This window comes from Patiria miniata, unplaced genomic scaffold, assembly GCF_015706575.1.
Source record: "Patiria miniata isolate m_02_andy unplaced genomic scaffold, ASM1570657v1 HiC_scaffold_7, whole genome shotgun sequence".
Taxonomy (NCBI): domain Eukaryota; kingdom Metazoa; phylum Echinodermata; class Asteroidea; order Valvatida; family Asterinidae; genus Patiria; species Patiria miniata.
Genome location: NW_024037074.1, coordinates 43,242,704 through 43,267,440, shown reverse-complemented (window position 1 = coordinate 43,267,440; position 24,737 = coordinate 43,242,704). Strand labels below are relative to the sequence as shown.

The 24,737-nt window shown below is 37.3% G+C and overlaps 1 long non-coding RNA gene across 1 annotated transcript; it reads left to right on the top strand.

Annotated features, from left to right (window-relative positions):
- The first annotated feature begins 345 nt into the window (after window positions 1–345).
- Window positions 346–10,205, top strand: LOC119744721. The gene is made up of 4 exons (XR_005273588.1): window positions 346–544; window positions 2,460–2,705; window positions 6,978–7,044; window positions 9,796–10,205. It is a non-coding gene; the product is annotated as an uncharacterized LOC119744721 (long non-coding RNA).
- Window positions 10,206–24,737: the final 14,532 nt, after the last annotated feature.

The window sequence follows — 24,737 nt, the reverse complement described above, 5'->3', positions numbered from 1 at the left end:
AATTTTGTTGGAAACAAATAAAAAGAAAAAAATGTGAAAAGGGAGGCGGCCAGGGAAAAAAAGGAAGCGGGCAGGGACGATTAACTGGTTTAGTCATATGGCTTTATTGTCCATTTGTGCTTGGCAGGTCAACGCTTTTCAGTCGGGAGTCTCCAATGGTGCCAATGAGTGTCCTTAGAGTGGCCAGGCTTGTGCACTAAGCATGAATGACTCCAAAGCCAAAGCTGGACAAAACTCAAACGGAAAACAGGTGAGCATACCCACAACAATACTGGTACTAATTCATTGACCTGTGACCTCTGGTGTTATAGAGAATCAGTCAACCGGTAACCAGTCAGCATGATTGCAATTCTACTTCCTAGTAAATTACATGGCAGTATGCACAGTCATTCAACAGTGCTTCTGTACTTGGGTTCTGTTCTGTATTTCCATAGAGCAAGGCTCTGTGGTGTAACTTACAATCAGTTTGGATTCTTGATTTCATCGGGCATGCATGTCCCGCGGTCAATTTAGGAATCAGTTACGGGAATATGCTTCATTAAAGGTGAGGTGGCTTTTATTGCAGCGAATGTTGAGAGATCACTTGGTGCTGTAAGTGCGTACACGTACATAAAGTATACGTGGGGTGAAACATCACATCAACTGGAGGTGCATTTTGTATGGAACTGCATTGATTTGAAACACCTGTTCTTCTAATTAAATGTGCACCTGTATTATAACTCTGTTTCATCTTTGTTTGCATGGGTTACTCCACAAAAGAACTGAATAGATTGAATCAAAGTTGGAAGATTGTCACGTTTTTTTAGATTTGATTCCAAATACATGTTCAAGTTTTATGTGATAAATAATTATATTTTAGAGATGCATGGGCTTAGGCCGATACATACCGGTAATCTACCGTGTACTTTATGAATGATATACAGAGGCTTCTCCTCAATGCTTTTTTTAGGGGCATGAATTTTGATTTCTATCCTAATGGAATCCAGACTTCTGGACATGTTGGATGTGTCAGTTGATTCCAAAGAAATTGGCGCTTGGACCTCAAGTTCACTTGATCCCTGTGTTCACATATACATGCATGTAAAAAGAAATCCATGCAATATAAATATTCTTAAAGGGAAAATACAACATTTGCAAACATCAAAAAATAAAACTACCAAATCATTTTGAAATACCTTGCTGGACTGTTAGTGAATGACAGTGTAAAGCATCCTGTAAAATCATGGCACCTGGTATACTGTCATTTTCAAGAAAAGTGGTATTTTTGTATCAATTTCCAACGCTGATCGGCCGATCAGCGTTGGAAACAACTGGCTTTTTTTCCCTCAAATACTGGCCCCAATTGACCATCGCACTTGTTTGCAATCGATTACAAACCTATGAACGGGTACGAGCCAGCTAGACTGGTTCCCTGACCTTACAATTCCCCAATGTATGTAAACTACTCTGTTTCTTCTTATATGGAGTCAGGGAACCAGACTACAGGAAAATGATCGTTTTTCTTGGTTTTTATAGCATTTTCGAACCCAAAACCTCAAAAATGTCAGTGTAACTATATTTGTTATATATTTCCAACCCCCCAATTCCATCCCCCCAATTCCATCCATTTCTGAAACTTACAGCAAAGGCAAATGATGTATATTCCCTTTAATAAAAAAAATCAGTCTTCTGATTGTCAAATAATACATATGGCTGCTCTTTTAGTAAAATATTTATGTGGTATTAGTAATAGCCCTGGTAGTTTTCCTGGAAAGTATGTATTTTACTCATATAAGGCCTGTATACCGGTTACATGTGCATACATAGACGTACATGTACATGTACACAGTGTACATACTGTATAGTGTGCAATGTATACTGTGCATACCTTTGGTTGTACAGGTGCAATGTAGTATACCACGGAAGAATGTCACAAATGGTAGCGCAGCAACAAAAGGATTCTAAACCTAACAGTGCATCAGTGTTTATTTCTGCAGCCTCCAGATTTCCTACAATAGTAAAGCTACACAATGCATACCGTAGCGTAGCTTCTGCATTGTATTTCTTCCTGCAGCAAGGCTTACAAGACAAGAGAAATAATGTGGCCTGCGAAGGACATCCTTGACATAAATGAACAGTTGGCTGATAACTGCTCTGCTAGCTGTTGTTCATCTTTGTTAATGTCCCTTTGGAACTAAATACCATAGCAACCATTACTGTTACAGCTCCTAATATATCCAAATGATATAGAGTGAATGTCAGGATTGTGATTGGCTAAGATGTTGATGATATCACAAAAAGGTTGACATTTAAGAGAATATTTGATAAGTTGCTGAAACCTGATTTTAAAACGGACTGTATAACATGTCTTATTTAATAACCTCATGTACATGTACATGAGATGCCATGCTGTTTTCATCTATGTGATTTTAATGAGTGTTTCTCACCCAAACTTTCTCCCCAATTTGAATTGATTTCAGCTAAATAACCACACTGCAGTAAGTAACAACAACCGTAGCAACGGCACTAAGCCGACACTAGCCGACAACATGGCCAATTCTGTCAAGACCAACAAGAAGTGGATACGCCTGGCCACTGTCTTTGCCTACGTATTGTCTGTTTCACTGGTAGCCATTGTACTGGCCATCTACTATAGTTTCTTTTGGCAAGCGTCGCAAAATATGACGACACCCGCTCCAGCTATGGAAGCAACATCACCATCAAGTGTAAGTTTTTCTTCTTGTTCAAACCCTACACTTAGTTCCCCAGGACTACCCTGCTATATTTTAAAATCCAACAGAGTCCAACGGTTACTCACATAAGTTTCCTGCTCAATCCAAGACAGTCCCACACAACCCAACTTGCCAAGCTGGTGGGTACCTGAATGTACATGACTGGCATGCTCATTCCAACAGAATCCAAGTGTGCCTTATTTTTCTGTTTCTTGCTGAATGTATCAGAGTCCAACTTGGCGTTTTTTTACCAGTACCCAACGGAATCTGACTTTGAATGTTTTCAGTTGCCTGCTGAATCCAATGGATATTCTGTTGGATTGAGCAGGGTTAGGGTTAATTAAATTAAGTTTGGTGTTTATAGGGGAGAGAGGTTTAGAGATTTTAAAAGTTTAACTCAATTCATTTTCTTACATGTAATACTCTCTCATTTTGTTCTATGGGTTATGTACCATTGATATCAGAAATTACAATGCATGACAACTTTGTCTACTTAATACTTAAACTTTATTAAATCCAAAACTGGAAATTACTTGGATGCTCTTACACATATGATTGCACTTTGAACCATCAATTCAACGTTTGTTTACATTTTGTGAAGGTGCGAACTCACAAATTTGAAGGAAATTTGAATGTGAATAAGGACTGGGATTGAATTGCAATACAGTTATATTTGCACAAGTGTGTGTGAGTGTCCAAGTATTACAAATTAAAAGAAGTCTGGAATAGTGAACTTCAATTTTTCTTCTGTAGATGTCCACAAAAACAAACTCTTGGTTTATTTGTGGACATGATATTGTTTTGTATGAAAAACATTGATGTTCCCATCCTTTCAGTAATGTTTTCAACTCATTGACCCTATATTCTCAATCTGGTTACACCTCTATGTTCCGACACCCCTATGTTCCGACTGCACATATTCCTATTCCTAACCCTAACCCTAACCCTAACCGGGAGTAACACAATCTAGGTTGTCGGAACATAGGGGTGTCGGAACATAGAGCAGTCACCCTCAATCTAATGCCAGATATTGAATCTATTTATAAACATGTTTTTGGCTGAAGATTTGCTAGTTTAGCATTATATTTGATGTGAATGTGTCATCACATACATAACATAAACAAATTAATGATGTGTACATGTACGTATCTAGGTATTGTACCTACATTCTAGTTTATATACATTTCAAATAATTGACAATGGGTACACATTTGTTGCGCCCATGCCTCCTTTACAATCAACCTGGCTATCCCCAATTAATGCATTCCTGATGCAAGCAGTCCTACTTGTAAAAAGCGTACTGCCAACTTGCCAAGACTTGCAGTAACCTACATTGTACACGTGTACATGTGCAATACACATCTATAGTTGATGCACACGATTTGATAACATGTAGCTCCCCAATGTCCCTGTACCCTGCACACTCTATTTATCTCAAAAGAAACCCTGAGATTCTGGGAACACAATGACCAACACAAAAGAGATGGGGGTGGGTCCCTATTTCAGTCGCAAAGCTCTCTTCAGATGCATTCTGTAACTCAGAATTGCATGAGATTGTTAAGGCACATCACCACGTCTGTTGCTAGTGGGTGTTGCAACTCAAGCGTGGATAATTGAGAAATTTATTCCAAACCGTTGTTCGTGTGATGGAACGCAGCACAGTGTGTGCATGTAGCAAGGTTGTACCATGGTGGCGCAAACCTCCAGCAAGAAACTAAACAATTACACTACATGTACCTACGTGGACAAAGAGAGGTTTACAGAGCATTTCTCACTTTTGTGAAGCACACCCAGTACTGCTTTGCATAAATTTGCAAATAATTAAGTACAGGTATGCCATAGGCCTATTTGAATTTGAGCAAATATTCAGTCATTGACATTAAATTTAAAACATTTTGATGAATACCATGTCTGTGTCGATATATTTTATTGAGATACTGGTACATATCCATGTATGCATATCTGATGTATGTGGGGGCGGGCTGACATCATCCAATGAAAACAACAAACTATGTATCACACCAATTTTCATCGGTTGTCATGTGTTACCATTCAGCACTCCAGACCCAAGAACCGTTGAGTTTTAAGAACATACATGTACATGTAGGTCTGGGAGCTACCGGTAGATAAGCGAATGTAAAAAAATTCCCGATGTCCGTGCCCACCTATTTGACAGATTATAAAGATGCAAGGTACAGTTGTACATAGTATGCATATATGTAGGGTCAATTTTTCCTCACAGAATTTGCTCTGAAATCGTGCGTGTAAAGTGGCTGTCCACAAAAAAGTGGCATCTATTCTATAAATAAAACTTCTCAAATTAATTAAAGGACATTTTCATCATATTCTCGATCGAGAGGGCACACATTTTCAAATATTCTGTTGAGGGTAGAATGCTATTCAGATATTCAATGGATTTACATGTATTCAGATAGTCGGTATATTCGGATTTCAATTTATTCAAGCAAGAATTTCAAGCAAAATTCAAGCACCTTTGACAGAAAAGACCATAAGTACGAACTACATTTGTACACTGAAGGCTTTTTATGAACAAACAGCACAAACCAATGGACTTCGTATGGCTAATGTAAACGTAAAACTGAGTCTTGTAAAAATGCGGATTTATTATTGATTTTGAAGAATACACATACATGTATGCAAAGATACAACACACATCCTTTTCCATTAAACTTGTCAGACATTGAAATAATTTGAGTGCGCAACAGTCCCACTAATGAAAAAAAATCAGTATGTATTTAAAGAATTATGAAGAGATGACGTGCAGTCTTGGTCGGTCTTGGACAGTTAGTGTCCTGCCTCAAATGAACAATATTATACGCAACATAGTGTACACACATACACATTTCTGCTTACATACTAAATGTATAAAACATGAATTACAGTGATTGTAATTTTGGATGGTAATTTTGCATGTTTTTGTTACAAACAAGATTTGTTGGTAAATTGAAGGGAAAAAAAGGGAAATAAAAAACCAACAAAAACAAACAACCCAAAAAACCAAAAAAAAACAAGAAGTGTATTACAATGTATTAAGATTTTAAAATAAATTTACATGTAAAATAAAGCCTACAAAATTGTTTCTGATTTATTGGTTATATTTGTTGGATAAGTGTTAAAGGGAATATACATCATTTGCTTTTGCTGTAATTTTCAGAAATGGATGGAATTGGGGGGTTGGAAATATAAAGCAAATATAGTTACACTGACTTTTTGGAGGTTTTGGGTTCGAAAATGCTATAAAAACCAAGAAAAACGATCATTTTCCTGTAGTCTGGTTCCCTGACTAAATATAAAAAGAAACAGAGCAGTTTACATACATTGGGGAATTGTAAGGTCACGGAACCAGTCTAGCTGGCTCGTACCCGTTCATAGGTTTGTAATCGATTGCAAACAAGTGCAATGGTCAATTGGGGCCAGTATTTGAAAAAAAAGCCAGTTGTTTCCAACGCTGATCGGCCGATCAGCGTTGGAAATTGATACAAAAATACCACTTTTCTTGAAAATGACAGTATACTTGGTGCCATAATTTTACAGGATGCTTTAGACTGTCATTTACCAACATCCTATTAAGGTATTTCGCAAAAACTTGGTAGTTTTATTTTTCGATGTTTGCAAATGTTGTATATTCCCTTTAAATTTTGTGGTCAAAACCATGCACATTGATTGTTGGACACCAGCGGTCATTACTTGTGCCATCACACATACTGACATAATATGCAAAGAGCCTAATTAATGTCAGCGACACGTCATAATTGTATGCGTCTGGTGTGAACATGTACATGTAGAATGGGCTGTTTCAGCTTACACAAACAAAATATATAGTATGCCTGACTTATCATGAGTTTAGGTACATGGACTGTCTATCATGATACAACTAACTTTATTACCGTAGTTGCATCGCTGGCCAAATATTCTGGTTCTTCCACGATTGCATAACATTTTGTTATTGGAAATGTTCCCAAGTTGTTCATTTGTACATATGTGCACGTTGCATTTGACACTGAACATAAAGAAGATAAAAAACAGTCCACTGGAAAATGTATTATGTCCATTTATTACTTTTTTAGTAGATTTTATTGCCAGAAAAAAAAGTTACTGAAAACTATTGTCACCTTACAAAATGTAAAATCTTGATATACGGTACATGTACGGTACATTATCATTTATGTGTGCATATTAAAGTTGTGCAGTGCATTTGTACAAGTTTATGTAAATTGTATAAATTTTGTTCCCTTTGCAATACAGGTATTGCCCACAGGTCAAACATAGGATGCATACCAGTAGTAAACAAATGGCTCCCAATTGGATACAGGTAAATATCAACTAAATTCAGTTTGCTTTGTACAGTAAATTACCATTTGACATGGAGTAGGTTGTTATTGTAGGCCTATGTGGACGTTCATAAAGTACATGTATGCGAGTGGCAACCAGGGTGACCGTAAGGTCACGGCCAAATTCTGCTAAATGCACTTCAAAAATCTGTCAAATTTATCAAAATCTGCCAAATTTCCCAGAATTACTCCAAATTTGCTATGTTTTTCTTTTAAATAACCATTTTTCAGAATTCTGCCAGAATTCTGCCAAAAAATCAATTCTGTCAAATTTTCTGTCAAAGTCGTTTTTTAACAAAAAATCTGTCAAAGTTAGCCAAAAATCGGCTAAAACGGTCACCCTGGTGGCAACGTTTGCATTCACATTGATTACAAACCAGCATACATTAACTTGCATTTGGATACACATGATTTGATTCACGTACATACGCGTACAATTTGCGTACTTGATGCACATGTACTGGTACATGTACGCGCACTGGGCTTGCGCCATTATCGTAAAAACGTATGACAATTTTATGTTCATTTTACAACTCGCAAGACAAATACCAAAATTACACTTTCTTCTGTGATAACTGGTAACATGTATTAGAGAACGATCAAATTGATTATTGTGGATATTTGCAAATTAAAGACAAAATGTTTTGGTATCAAATTTCTTGGCATTGTTATTGTTAACCACGGAATTCTGAATCATTTTTTTTTACCTGGCTTCATTGTAATGGTGTACCATACAGGTACATACCAGCACATTTTTACATTTTGGCATACATGTAGGCCTACCCTCCTACTTGCATGTCTAATGGATTCTGTGCCATTACACAAACTGTATTTTACATGCACATGTCCCATGTACATTTACATGCATACATTTGTATTGTTTTTGTTCAGACTTACAGTTGGAACCACAATTAAAGAACATACATGTATGGTACGTGTACTGAGATGGTATCATTACCGTGCATATAGGGGGTAACATATTCAAAAATTTGAGGTGCGATTGCATTTTGGTCACCAACTAGTAAACACATGATTTGTACTCAGACATGCATGGTACCATCACATCTACACTCCTGCCATTTAAGCAGTCACGGACAGTCAAAATATCCATCTATTTCACCTGGTATACTTTAAACACAGGCTAGTCACCAGCAGTTAGAACATGACTCTTGTTGAAAAGGGTCACTTGATTGATTTTGACTGAAAGAACAACTTGGCACAGAATGTATGTTTGCATAGAAGGGTTAATGGCTTCGTCATATTAGTTCTGAAACAACAATTACATACTGTACACTGTGTACTAAAGTGCATAAATTCATTTTCAAGTTGTACCCGGTAGTTGTTGAAAAAAAAAATGCGCGTTTCTTTTATACATTTCCTCAAGAACTACTTAAACATGTAAGATAACACAAACATTACCAGGAAAAAAACTAAAACAGTTTTTACACTTGCGTGTAAAAATACATACATGTATAACACTAGTGGCAGTACCGTATTTAAAGACATCCCCATCTTATAGAAACATCAAAACACATAATTTCTGGAAACTCTGATTGAACTTGAAGTCTTTGAGAGTTTGCATCTTGAAGTAGACTTCCGTCTTATCTTCCGTTTGCCTGCGCTGGATGTCCTCTTCAGTCTCACTCACTTTGCAGAGTTTTACATCCTCTCTAAGATTCTGAGGTCTTAAACCTAATGCTCCTGGAGTTCCTGTACTCTCAAGTGATGCTTTCAGGGAATGTTGTATATATATATGCACTCTAATGGATGGAATTACAATGTATCGTTGGTCAAACACATTGTGACATGTTGTTTTCGGGGAAAATTACAGCTACATGTACAGCACATAAGCCATGTGCTGCGGCACATTGTTTTTGGAGCAATAAAATGGTGATTTGGGTTTCGTTCACAGTGAGTGATACAATGTGCTCAAACATGTATTTTTTCGCTTTTACATTTTTTTGTTTTTACTTCAGAACACACATCGTGTATGTTCATGCTATTGTTACTTGGTTGTCAAAAGATTTTTAAATTTTTTTGGTAGGTTTATTATTATATTTCTTTCACAATTCAACATTCCTTCACAATTCTGAGTACATGTACATGTACACCCATGTTTGTTTTACGCTATGTGGACATTCCTTTGTTTTCGTGTACCAGTTAAGAAAACTCGGTACAAAAATAACGTTACTTAAACTGTGAAATCTCTTTCAACCCCAATTTTTTTTTGATATCCTTGAATGTTTCTCTTCATTCTCTTCATAACCCTAACCCGAAAATACCTGTTTTTCAGAGAGGGCGAAACGTTATGTGGACATGGCTTAGTCCACATAACGTCAACACAACCTGCATTATGGACATCTTTTGTTCACATGTCCACATAGTGACTGTAATACAAACTTACACGTATACAGATCACGTACAACACATTCACATAGATCAAACAGGTGCAAAATTCTTTTAACTTTAATTTCACATGCATGACATGCTTGTAAAAAATTGATGTACTACACATGTTACTGGTACATGTACATGTACGTACTGTGTGTAAAAGACACTTGCCGTAAATCATTTGACAATGCAGTAATCATTTTTCAGAAATGCCTACCTACAGGTACATACATGCGATTACGATCTCTTTCAGTAAAATGTTTGAAGCAATGGAGACATGTATATGATTGCACCTACACAGTTTGTACTGTGATTTTATTTGGCTTTGTTTTTCCTCATAGGATGTGGCTCCTGTTCCAGCATCACAATGACGTTGCATTGTGGGATACTCCTGTGTCTATCGTCACGTCTCCCCCGAACTATGTGCCCACACTCTAGGAGCCCGACGTGGTGACAAATGGGGAGAGTCAACCACCAATATGCAAAAAAAAAAAGATTAAAATTTAACCAACTTTGGATTTACGGAAATGAATGCCGAAGTTGAACGTCGCAGCAGTTTGTTTTTTAAAGCATCGTCGAGTTTTGAGATACAGTGTACATGTATGAAATGCGATGTGACGTGTGAGGGCGACGTTTCAAGATGACAGAGCTGTTGTCAGAAATGGACGGCGCATTAAAAACATTGCACGGTGCGTGATTTCAAGTTGATGGTACCACTTCAAGACGACATGGCACCATCTAAGAAGCAAAAGTTAGCGTGATATTAGAGGAGCCAACATTTTCTACAGTGTATCCTTTGACAGATTGTGTGAAGAAATTTGGCATCAAGGAGATTTATTTTTTTTTAATATAGGGTCTTTCTCATCACTGACGTAATTTCATCAACACTGCATACACAATGTTGTCGGAGTGCTTGCGAGAATAATTTGCAAGCTTGGGGGGGGGGGGGGGGGGAGAGGTGGGAATCAAACCCACAACCTCCTGCCCGCCAGTGCAGAGGTCTTTACCACCAGGCTTGTCGTCAGCTGGCTGGTTCAAATTTAAACTAGCAGCGGGTAGTCGGAATCCAGTCACTACCGTGTTTGTATGTGTATGCAGTGTTAATGAAATTATGTTAGACACGACCCAATTAAAAACAAATCCTTCAACAGTGTACTAGTAAAGCTCATGTTAACCCCAGGTTTTCAACTTAACTCAGATCTTGCTTTATTTCTCCATTGTGAAAAAGGAAATATATTTAACAAATTTATAAAAATTGTACTCCTATATATTGGTAAAGGAACAGTACATGTAGTTTCACCTTCACTGTAACGATTGTGTAGTGAGTGACATGGAACTAGTTAACGAATATGTTATACCTTTAATACAAAACCATTTTTCTTTTATTTTGTATCTAACATGATGATTTTATTTAAATTGGGATGAAAACTGTTACTTTCCCAAGAGAAAACTAAAAACTTGCCATGCTTGAAAGGAAATGCAACTTGCAACTTAATATTTCAGTCATTTCATTGCAACTTGAGAAATGCAACCAGAATGAAAAGGAAGAAACGGAGCACAACTTCCGATTTTCATTTTTATGGTGGAAGGATTTAATAATGCAAGATGAATTTCCTCTCTGCAATTTTCCTCAAGATTGTGACATCAACGATTATCGTAGGTTTATTATTTGTAATTAGACTTACATGTGTAAGTTGCTATCAACTATCCTCAGTATCATACATTTGTATACATGTAGGATTCAAAAACCGTACAGTCTGAGTAAATTGAAAAACACACCTGTATGGATACGTGTGCACATAATCAACTGGCGCTATGACAACATACTTATCGCGCCAACTACATGTACATAAAGCATTGTCTGTTCACCAACGATGGAATCTTCAATCAGTCGCTGGACCATGACTCATCATATGATATCGGTACACCCATCCGTGTTACCATGGCAACTGGTCTTCGGAGAAAAAACCTCCAGTGGTGCATGATTTTCCTAAAATGCGGAATATGTTGATCTTTAGTCAGTGAACAGGTACATAATTGATCATTTAACATTGCATATTGAGGCGTTTTACTTCGGAGGAAAAAAATCCAGTCCCTTTCCAGTTTCCATACAAAATGCCGAATATAATGAAAATCAACAAATTATGCCCAAGGTCACTCAAATGCAGACATGCGACTACATATCTATGGTACATGGCTATATAGACTCATTAGGGAGAATTAATTAAAAAAGCAACTGGTTCATTAGAAAGTTAAACCTTAATTAGAAATCAATTTCAATCACTTTGTACACTGTGCCGTGTAGTAATAAACATGTACACTACATGTACATGTACATTCACATGTGATATCTACATGTACATGTAGCGCTAATTTAAACATGTACACAGCATGCAGTGTGCACAGATGCTATGAGAAATTACACTTGCCTGATTTTTTATATGAAACTGCATTGGAATGCACTATTATCTCTACCATGCACTAAATCTGTTTAATTACCATACATCCAACATCCGTCTTTGCAGCGTTTTGATGATTTAGGAATGTATGTATTTAGCCTAGCACTATTGTATTAGGTACTTTACTTTGGGCTTGAATTCCTCAGCCCAAATTCATAGTGCCAAACAGAAAAGAATGCTTAGAACCTTTTGAGAGCTTAAAACAAAAAATCCACTGGTAACAGTTACATGCAAAAAATGGCATGTTGGCCGGTAAAGCCCGGTTCATACTCGGCGCAAAAGCGAAAGCGAACGCGAATTGGTGAGGTCATGGCAAGTATTTGCGCTGCGAATTCGTAGAAGTATGTATTTAGCCTAGCACTATTGTATTAGGTACTTTACTTTGGGCTTGAATTCCTCAGCCCAAATTCATAGTGCCAAACAGAAAAGAATGCTTAGAACCTTTTGAGAGCTTAAAACAAAAAATCCACTGGTAACAGTTACATGCAAAAAATGGCATGTTGGCCGGTAAAGCCCGGTTCATACTCGGCGCAAAAGCGAAAGCGAACGCGAATTGGTGAGGTCATGGCAAGTATTTGCGCTGCGAATTCGTAGAAGTTGAACACATCTCAACTTGGGCGAATTTCACAGCGAACGTTGCTTGACGTCAAATTCGCTTTGCATTTGCATTCGCGCTGAATATGAACTGGTCTTTATCCATTCTGTGCTCGGTAACATTCTGTGATTTTGGCTTTCATCTGGAAAACACACAGCCAGTTCAATTGAACTTGCTAGTGTTTTCTTAGACGTGCTTGTATTATTGACTTCACCGCAATCTTATTATCATCTTCCTTCAAGCCATTTGTAGTATGGTTAGGCTTGTATGACTATAAACCTCTGCCTCTAATACTCAGCCATGACTGCCATTGGTTGAAGCGTTGAACCAAAGTATCAGAATGCATGTCTGAATGCACAAATGTACATGTACGCACACTGCATGCTGAACAACCAGTACATAATATTGCGTCAATTAGAATGGTGTGAGAAATAATCTCCAAGAGTGGGCATGAAAGACAACGGTACATGTCTTCTGAAAATCACCGTGACTGTGCAATGAAATGCGAATGAGTGACAAAACAGCAACCTTTTTGTGCCTAACAAACATGTACGATATATTGACATGTACAATATGTATATTATTAACAGTAAACATTTGATAACAATGTATATATAAAGACTTGTTTGGTTTAATTTATTAACACGTTTCAGGTTTGAAGTTGTAGTTTAAACATTGTACAAGCACTTGTTCCCTTAGAGTTGGTCAGTATATTTTTTTGTAATTTTCAGTATATTTACTTTTAAGTGTCAACTGTTCACCTTGTCGGGTAGGATACATTTAAATTTAAACCATTTCATATAACCCTTTATAGAATTTTGCTTAAGAAAAATGTATCAATTTACCATTGTTTGTTGTTACCCGTACATTTAAAAAACCTTTAATCATATTTGTAACAATTCAATTACCTAATTATGACCTTAATTATAAAAATGAAAGCGTTCTTGGAAAATTAAATAATGAATTAATAATTAGGGAACATGAGTGCTACTCTCTTTACGGTGGATCTTTTTGTCTTTTTCTGACTTACATATTTGCATGTAATCTACGCTGTTTACTAATTTGTTGTGTAATAACGTATCATCAGAGAAAAATACAGGGTTGTATAAGAAGAGTTTTTTTTTTAAATGTGATATACAGTATCCATTGACAAAAAGTGAAAAAGTTGCACTGTTATGAAAACTTATAGAACAGCTGTTTCTTATGTTTTTTTTTGAATTCTTGCGTTCTTAATTTATGTTTCATGATATGACAGATGTCGAAACTGTCTTGGCAGCCAAGAGAGAGGGGGATATTCCAAAATGTGATGAAAACAGCATTATCACATTTCATCTATTTAATATATCTATCAAAGCATCAACTCTCCCAAATTTGGCCAAATTTCAACCTCATCAACCCATCTGTAGGAAGTGACGTCATTTGAGAGAGACCTATAACGAATGTAGCTAATAGAACTTTTGACCTACATGTACATTAGCTGAAGTGAAAGGCAGTCGCACGATTATCCGATTGTCATTTTGTTGTATTTATTCTGCTCACTTTTTTCTCTGCAATGGGCAAAGGTTTGATGAAAAATTGATTTCAACATTTCGTAATATTCATATTCATTCTATTTTTTTTTTTTAGTTAAAGAGCTTTCCCTTTGGGAAGTTGCAAATGTCTGTGTATCTCAATTGCATACATGTGTGAAACATAGTTTTTAGAAGACATGATACCTCTCATATCGGTAAATAATACATTTTCTGAAATTTGAAACACATTTTTACAGTTTTGCAAAGTTTGGGAAGACAATTGATGTCTTACATACATGTTTGAAACGTTTCATTTTTGACTTTTGATGCATTTTTGGTTTTGTTTGTTTTTTGTTTTTTATAAGGGTGACGTAAACTTTAATATCGAGTTTATCCGCTGCCTAAAAATGTTGTAAGCACTGTACATGTACACAGGTATGCTTTGTGCTTTTAAAATGCTTGTGTAAAACAATTACAATGCTGTCTTCATTTCTGAGCCAGCCCTTCAGCCCTGCCAAGCATAGTTATTCAGTTTCACAAACATACGCTGTACGATAATTTAAAAAAAAAATTCATGAAGGGCAACAAGAGTGATAAAATGCGATCCGTTCCTGTTTCACTACTGTGGATATTTTTTCATTGGCTTGTTACTAATACCTTGAGGATTAAAGTGCACAAATGTAGTACGCTGAAGACGCTACATTGAATGTGCATAAAAAAATTACGTGGCCAATCCCTTGCAAGATAATATAAACCTTTTACTTGTACTACACAGATACCTTTTCTGCATGGAGGCTAGTGACCCATGCTAGTGTATTTATTTTTTAGGGTTGAAATATTGTATACATGTACATGTAGTCTAAATAGTCTATTTTTGACAGATTTTCCTTTATTTATAGTCCAATACATATTATTGACACTAGTACTACATTACTTTTGCAATATACTTGTACCACTTGCATATGTTACTTTTTATTTTCTCTTAGGTGTGCAATTTCCTTTTCTTAGGGCCTATCACCATGACCAAATTAGCAGTACTCCACATGTAGCTGACCAAACATTTTAATTTTTTTCTCTTCAATTTTCTGAATTAGAGCAGAGATAATAGAATCATGTGATGACCTGATACGACCAGTGTCTCTTGATACAGTGTAATAGATATCAAGTATGGTAATTTGCTCCATGTTGTGTCGGTACAGCTTACGCTGGAGACGGCAGTAGCCATGGCTGATCTTCACAACTGCAGGGCATGAAAATAAACAGGGCAACTGTGTGTTTTGCTAACGTCGGTCACTATGTGCATGTACATGTTGTACAGTTGTATGTTATGTGTTTCATTGGTAATCACATCTGAAGCTCGTGTTTTTTATCGGCTCAGGATCATTGTGATTGGTTCTTCTTTCTTACTGAAACAGTAGGTTTTTGTGATTTCATATTGGAATCAATTCATGACTTCTTTCAAAAGTTTTTTTTAAATGTGATTGCTAAGAAAAAAACCAAGGAATTATCAAAACTGTAGTGCGGTGTAGAGGGATATGTGTACCAGTAGTTCATTTAGGAAAAGTAAACTTCAGACTGAATTTGGTTTAAAACTTGAAATATTTGTGACAACTCTCTGAATGGTTGCGCTAATTTTTTTCCAAATTTGGAAAAATGCATATCAAAAGTAGAATTCTAATAACTCATCTATTGTTCATTTTCTGAACGAAAGATTTAAGAATTTACTTCACTGATATCAAGTAAAGGCATCTTGAAGTTGGACATCTCTCTTGTAACAAAAATTGTTTAGCTCAAATAATTGTAGTGTATGCTCAATTAATTTTGGATATAAACTGTATATTTCAACTATGTTAATACATATTTTCTCTGCGAATAATGCACTAATAGTACCTATTTTTATAAAGACATTTCATATATTCATTGAAGGAGGGAAGTTGATTGATTTAATTATTAATATATTAAGGGTTTTCATTTGTTGTGCACTGATTAGTGTAATATCCTATTCATTTATGGGAATTCTGATGCTTAATAAAGAATTAACACAGTTCAAATTTCACATCCTGTCGGCACCAAAATTCTTATTATTTTGATGTTGTATGATTTATTGGAAGATCACCAACCCAGGGTTTGCTCTTAATTTTTTTTCACTAGCCAGCCGGACTAGTGGAACAGATTCTTATCTAGTCCATGGGCCTTTTCACTAGTCCGCAATAGAATTTTTTAATTCTTGCACCAGAATGTCATAAACAAAAGTTATTTACACAAATTTTGACTCTCCAGGAATGGTTTTGACTAGTCTGCCGTTGTTTTTACTCGCATTTGGCGAGATTACTGCTGAGGTTGAACCCTGCACCAACCCCATCCAATTCCCATTGACGCTTTAAATTTAATACTGTTCTTCAAATACATGTACATATCCAATCACATAAAAAAAACATTCCTCTTTTTAAGAACCAATAATATTTTTTTTGGGATTTCTACGTACACTGGCGTCCTTCGTATTCATCTGCATTACAGGGAGCTACATGTATGTACTTCTTTACAGCGTTCTAATTCGGGGTTCTCAACTGTTATCGTGCTCCGACCTTGGCCCAGATGACAACATGCAGTATGCGGTATAGCAGCTGAACGTGATACACTTGATAATGACATTGTGCACTTGTGTTTATGTTGGCCTGCATTTAACCTCTTCTCAATACCAACGCTAATCAACTGACGGTGATGACAGCCTCCTTGTAAACAAGGAGATTGTCTTAATGTTATTACACTCAACCGAGCAGATGTGCACATGTAGCTTATTAAGTAGGAGGGTCAGCTTATTGTGTGTACATTGTATGTGTGTTCCTTCGCTGATTTATCAAATCTGTGGTTTGTTTGTGTATAGGTCATTCTATAAATTGCGGATCCACTTTTTCCTGTCCCTGTTACATCTGACATCTATGATTTCATGATTGGGGATGCACTCTTTATAATGCAGTCATCCTCCAAGAGTGATTATGAAAAACTACCTACCCAACAAATAACAAGTCATTTGAAGTCATTCTCAATTACACTTGAATGGCAAATTACAAAGTTTAGAGGTATGCAACAGGGACAGGAAAATGACACACTTTGGACCATACATGGATATAATAACCCATACGTGAATGCTACATGTATTTCAACGATTGCTGGACTTTTTGTCATAACATTTTGGACTTTGGACTTTGGACATTTTCTTCCTGTTTGAATTTTTCTGTTATTTTTAATATTTAATCTCTAACTACTTCGAGTACTCAAAAGTGTTCTGCTGCAAAAAACAAAACTGCTGGTCTGTCAATTACTATTTTGTATCTTAATGACAGTGGTTATTAATTTGTAATGTACATGTAATATGTCATTTTTGACCATACTGAACAGTGACAAGACAACTCTTTAATGAAAGATTTTTAAAACTCCCAACAGTTTTTTTGTGTAATAACGCATCCTCCATCGTGTCCATTTACAAATTTTAAGAATGAAGTAAAGTGCGTTGACCTATTGTGAAAAGGCGTGGCTTATGTCCTCGTAACAATCCCAGGGCAAAGTCTGCTTTTACAGCAGTCACAACCAAGAACACGTCATGAGACTTTTCATTATTTAATCATACACTTTTGAGTATTGGCCAATATGTTCTGTCTTCCTATAGGCTGTTTAGAAGCACTGAGGGATTGCATGACCAATCAGCATCAGCTACTAAATGAAAATAATAACTCTGGTATTCACTTTATATTTAAAGTGTAATATTTGTATGTGGTTGTATACTCACAAATGTCATTTGAGGGTGCATGTCCCCAGCAGAGCTCTATCCCCCTGCCCCCCTTTCAAATCTTGAATTGCACACAAAACAATAAATCAGTTACCTTCAGTGCCCCACTTGAACATTGGTACACCACAAGCCCCCCCCCCCCCCCCCCCCCCCCAAGTTTAACCCTGGTTACCCCGCTGCCCACATGTAGGAACAAAAAATCAAGCAAACTTTGAATGCACACTTGGCTTTCCCAATAACTCGATCAAGTAAATGAGCTTTTTCCAGTACCACACGGTAGACTATAATGAATGGTTTTTAATCAAGTACACATGAGACTGTTCCACATTCTCAGTCACGGATAAAGACAAGCCTTGAATATATTGACCCATTCAGTAAATTGCCTCAACATAATATTCTGCCCCGGAGGCAGGAGATACAAGGCGTGTCAGCTGTGGACTCTTCATCCGATTAATGCTTGACTACCCCTCCCTTGTTTCGTCGATTAGTCCCGGATGCTGGAGACCAATTTTGTATTGCTGCTTACCGGGACATTCTGCGCTTAAAATTACCATTCTGTACTAACAGTGGCAATGCAAAAATTCTGTTCTAACCATGTAAGCACAGAATCCAATTAGTTATGGGATAATTCTTCCCTAACTCATGGAATATGCTCGCCACTGCAAAAGAATTGTCTGTTTCTCTCATATTTCAAAACAGTAAAACTTCCCTCTATCCAACTAGTTGACTGAATCTAGGGACAAGATGTTTAGAACAAAATGTATTCATTTGAATGAATACGAGTTTCCACTTGACTCATTTTTGCCCACAATTTTTTCCAATTTTTCACTCTCAATCACGGTGGTCCCACTTTCAGTGGGCGATATAGTGAAATTTCATTTTGGAATTAATTGAGAAGCTACATTCTTTGCTAATGGTAAGGAGAGCAATGAAACTTATAGTCATGAACTTCCTCAAATATCTTCACAATTTCTTGAAGCCCTCTCTCATTATACTGATCCACATTTGCCGTCTATGTCATAGTGTGTAGAGCTAGTGTCCATCTACATGTATCAGAGCCTGTAACAAGATGCATCTGATCAGGCGTACATTAAAGACACACCAGTCTGCTAAGTGCTATTCAGTGGCAGCATCCGCCTTGGGGATTTTGTAAAGCATTAAATATAAATGTTTTAATTAAGTCCAAGACAGCGTCCATGGAGTATGGGATGATATATGACAAGGCGTTAAAAGCACGCCCCTCACACTTTGTTGAAGTACATAATTGTTATGGCAGGGTTACAAGGCACCTACATGTACTGTACAAGAGGCTTGTCAGTTCCACCTGCAACATTTAGTGGATTTTATAGCTGTTGGGTAGGAGAGGTTGAACTTACAGGAATGCACTTCATGGTTGGGGAAAAGAGAATAAAATGGACGGCACCAAGTATCCCTAATCCATGGATCTTAAAAAAAAAAAAAAAATTCATGGGGGGGGGGGGCAATTTAAAGGTGCTGCTAGAAGCCCAGAAAATAGAAGATTCCCTTTAGTGTTTCTCTTCATTTTGCCACAGATAAACCTAACCCAAAAAATGCCTCTAAACCTGTTTTCCAGAAATGGGGAAACATTGTGTGGATGTGGGCAAGTCCACACAACGTCGCTGCTACCTGGTTTATGTGGACCTCTTTTGTTCGGAAGTCCACACAGTGAATGTAATGCTTGTACAGGCATGCTACTCATGATTAAAATTGGTTTATTTTAAATCAATATTAGGTTTTGCCCTTCACTGACTTACAAACACTGTATACTCATTGTGTTTAATATCTCCCGAGTGAAAGTTGGAAAAAATCACTCGGGGTGTCAATCGAACCCAAGACCTCCTGCTTTCTAGTGCAGATGTCTTACCACTCGACGCAAATACCAACTTATGAAAGGTTTATTTTACAATTAACACTGCCCTGTGTGGCCATTTATTTTCATGAGCTTCATAATTTGAGGGTGTGTTCTGTTAGAAGACTAAGATTGTGCCCTCTGTTGTCATTGAAGCACATGCAAACTTGAGTTTGTTGCACAAGGTGGGATCCTGAGCAGGATCATATTTGCACGATATTATTCATGGTTTGGACCAATCACAGCCAAGAGTTTTAACCAATCAGGTGCAGGAATGAAGCACTAATTATATGCAACTTTTGACCAATCAGGGCACAGCTTTCAAACCCAGTGCTATAGTTCAGGTGGGAAAAAATGCACATGCGTTTCTCATTCTGTGGTTACAGCCTTTTGAGCAAGCTGGGTGGATGGGCTAAATGTCACATCGTGTATGGTTCACAGCTGATTTTTTTTTTGACTGGCGCTGAAAATTTCTCAGCAAAAGGTTCTGTTGAGCATTCCTTGGTACAATAGTCATATATTAAGCACTGCAAAATTAGCCGTGTCTGCATGCTGATTGGCCTTGTTTTTGGTAGAACTCACCAAGACGATGGGTTCTTTTGCCATTTTAAGTCCAGTGCGAGTACAAACAGCCCAGAAAACCTTAATTCCTCCCGGTACTTTTCCCGAGTCCATGAAGTGGTTACTTTTACCTGCCGATTGAGACAAACCGACAAACACTTTCAGGCTTTATGAGTGGCCAGTCAGCTAGTTCATGGCTGGTACAGCTTTTTGACAAAACTATTGGGAATTTCAGCTGCATGCATTAGCAGCTGATATACAATTTGCCGCAAGGCTCTTTTCCAGACTTGCTTCTCCCTTATGAACAAGTATCTATAAAAGCAGAGTAGATCATCGTAGGTAATCACACACTACCAAAGTACAGCCTGAAGGCTAGTTAAACTGACTTGTCTGTATTCATTTCCAGGTACTAGTACTCAGCAAAACTACTTGGCTACTCTAGCATGGAGAATCATGTAGAAAGTGTTTTCGTTCCCTGATGATGAAAGCGTTAGATAAACACAAGTACTACCTTTCAAAGCAACACTCGCACACTATATCTACATTGAACAGCTTTGCTAGCATCTTGTTCAATCCCGAAGGCATGAGATAAGTGCATATAGTCGGTTGAAACTGACTATAATTTCCCAGCACGCAAATACTAATGGCACAGCATGAGGCTTTCATGAAATATTAACAATGGACTTATAACTGCATGGTTTATTAACTACACCAGCAATTATGTCAGCAAGAACTTGCTGTACACTTGCTGATTCTCTGGTCAATACAAACTGAACTTTTCAATATTGGTAAATGGGGGGGGGGGGGGGGGGGGAGGGGAGGTAGACAGTGCTTCTACCTTCTCTAGAAAAAGAAGAGGATTAATTTTGATGTTTTGAGCTTTATGCTCAAGTCGTCAAGTCAAGTAATCTTTATTATATCCCACAGGGGTAATTTAAAATGCTACTCCCATTTAAAAGTTAGATTCAAATTTTAAAGGAACTATTGAATGAAATATAAAGCAGTTCCTGCAAGTATTATTGTTAAAACATTACACTGATGCACTGTATCGTTTGAAGACTGAGAAGATTGGGCTGAAATGAAATAAGGCACAAAAATCCACACTAAATGGCATGAATTTAACAATGAAACACACCCCTTGCTTGTCTCCATTTTTTCGTTTTAACAATGTATTAGAAAAGTGCACGCCACCTCGTAATCTTGTTGAATAGTTTGAGCTGCTAGTATGAGACTGGCAATTATGATCAGGCACGTAGGACAGTTAAAAGCTGCATCAGGTTCAAATACAAAATAAAAAAAATTGAAACGATTTGGGAATTTCATCTCTTGATCAGTTTGAGCTAGCTCCATACAACACATGTCATCCGTCAAATTGCTAGAAACAATTTGTTTGGATACTTTGAATCGAAATTTTGCAGGTAGTTTTTATGCACATTTTTATATTCTGGTAGGCCTACATATTGCACAGCCTGTACATATTTTTTTCCTTTATAGTTTATGGCATTTATATACCAACTTAATTTACCAGAGATTTATGGTGTAAAATAAGTAATAAACGAAACAGACTACCAGTAACAGCACACCATACTGTCACAGCTAGATGTCCAATGAATAAATCATTATTTAATGACGCCCTGGAACAGCATTTTCTAAAAACATACTGCCCCTGGACGATTTACTGTCGAGCTGTTAATTCTCTATTTCCCCTGACATACATTCGCACCAGTTACCATAAGACAGTAGTCACCAGTTGTGGCCATACATCAAGATCAAAATATAGTAGTCTCCATTAATGTCGAAAGCTGTCTGAAAATTGCAAAGAGATGATTTTTTTTAGTTTTAAGGGTTTTTTAGGGTGTGGTGGTCGGGAGTGGGGCTGGGGCTGGGGCTGGGGCTGGGGTTGAATTTGGGTGGTTGAATTGCTTGATGTTAAACCTTGCTTTTACCTATACATTCACACACATAATAAATTCTGTTTAATATTTTGTGCCATAGACAACACATTTGTTATTGTTTGGAAAAAAAATGAGACTGTTCCATATCCTTGAGTACATCAACCATGATAAGCCAGTGACAAAACAGATATGGTCTATAAGTAAGAAATGTTAAGTATGCCACTTCACATGTGACGTCCTCAGAGACACATAGACCTCACCACGAAATATTCCGAGATTTTGCGGCATGCAAGTCTGCACGTGTACTGCGTTATACGTCAATTACTCTGCCAGATGCTAACTGCTGAGGCAGATCCCTTAGGCTTATATGATGACTTTTATTAACATGGATCAACTTGGCTTGCGTCAAAAAGCGCTAGAGCAAGTACCAGTTTCGTACTCACAAGCGCTGCACCATGTGCGCCGCTTTTGTTTAAATAGCCGCATTTCAGCATCTCTAATGACAGAGGCACTGGGTTGATTTTCTGGAGGCAGTGTCTGTGTTTCATCCCAAGGCCATCTTTAGGTAACCATGACAACCGTGATGCTGATGGTCGGTATCATGTGTGATGATGCACCGTTGTTGATCTCAATTAGGCGGTGTGCACACACTGTTGGAATGTGTAGTGCTCATTTTGGTGTTTCTGTTGTTTTTATGATAGTGCTTGGGAAATATTATTACTGTGTTTTACATTCCCAATCATAATGTGCACACAGTTGTATTTTAGCATTAAGTCCGAGGACAAGGCATTGTCTTTCCCATTGTCCCTATAATGTAACACTCTCCCATAGACTAAGCACACACACTTACATCCGAGAACCGTTTTCAAAAAAAAAAAAAAGATGCACTCCCAAGAACAACAAAGAATCGTTTCTCCTGAAGATGATCAGAGCATACTGATCAGAACGTCGAGTTTCACAAGCAACCGGTTCTTTTCAGAACCACACATGTTCTCAAAGGAGATTCTTTCACATGGTGTTACAGCAAACCCTGCTGTTCACTCTTTGTGTGTCTGTCCTCGGGATGTATATGTACAAGAGCGTAAAGTCTTTCTCAAATATTATAGTGTGTACATATTAAGATGGTTGGTAAACATAAATATGTTGGAATATACTTTTACTAAATTGTGTCAGATTGATTTAGATAAATCTATTATGATAGTTGGCTTACAATTTTAACTGAAATCAATCAATATTTGTTCAGCTTTATAAACTACACCCATTTCTTTTCAAAACCTACAATTTGAAAGCACATAAAAACACCGAAAAAACTGTGTTTGGGTAAAATTCTGGAAACTTCTTACACTTACAAAAACAAAATTGCTGGTAGCAGAGGGCCAGCCTATAGTGTCCTCATTGCACCTATCCCCTAACTGACTGTCATTTTCGACTTAAGTCCCTATTGGTCTGGCATTAGCTTGACCATTCTTGCCTTTTCTTGTTTTTCATTTTTATGCATCCTGTACAATTTCATTCTTGAGAAGAAGACTTCGTACATTCTTTTATCTATCAGCCCTCAAGCATCAGATGCATCATGCACTTATGCAGGATTAGTGATGCTCCTTGCGTCATATCAGATGTGATTCTCAAGATGTTTTTGTCTGAGTATATCCTTGAGGCATGGAGAAATGAAACACATTTCTCCATGCTTGAGGTAACTAGAGGTTTATAGCCGAGTATGGAGTGAAAGACCCTACAGACATTCACATCAAACTGAAAGCAAAACACTAGTAAATGTGTGCAGGTTCAAATAAGCACAAAACCTGGTTGAAATTAATGCATTTGTAGTTTCATTTTTAAGAGTTTTCTGGGCTTGAATTCTAGATGATGTTCTATTCTCCTCCATTCTTCTTCCTTGGGGCATGGAATTGTCAAAATGATTATGTTGTATATCGCTCATAAGTAAAGTCTGTCACAAGCCACTGGCCAAGCAGGCCGGCATTTATCTCCGGTTTCAGTAGAATGAAACGACTGAGAATATTTCTATTCCCCCTGGATGGGATGCTAGTCCATCGCAGTACTCCCCAGCTAATGCCGGAACCCATTTTTACCCCTGGGTGTCGAGAGGCAAGTGGTGGCGAAGTGGCTTGCCCAGGACACAACATATGACCAGCAGATGGATTCGAACCCTGACCCTCTGATCATGAGTCACTATACCACTAGGATACACTCCTCCAAAGTTTATAAGTGAATCACGATCAAATTACTTTTTCGCCCATAGGAAATGCTCCTATCAATATGAACATGTAAACTGCACACTTTTTGTTATGCAATCGACCATTGTTAAATCCAGCGAATTGTGTAGACCAGATGCATGAAAAGACGTCCACTCTGGGACCAGCCTTACTTAAGGCTTGCCTTGTTACACAAACATCATCCAGCTGCATTTTATCAAAGGAATTTATGTATCTTGTAGTATCTTGCTAATTGCACAAACAACGCTATGCTTTCAAATTTTTAATTGAATAGTGTGAAGTACATCTTTATGAGGTATTGCTCTGGTCGGAGAAATTAACCAGCAGATAGGAAGATCTACGAGAATAATGAGAAGTCTTAATTGTAAATT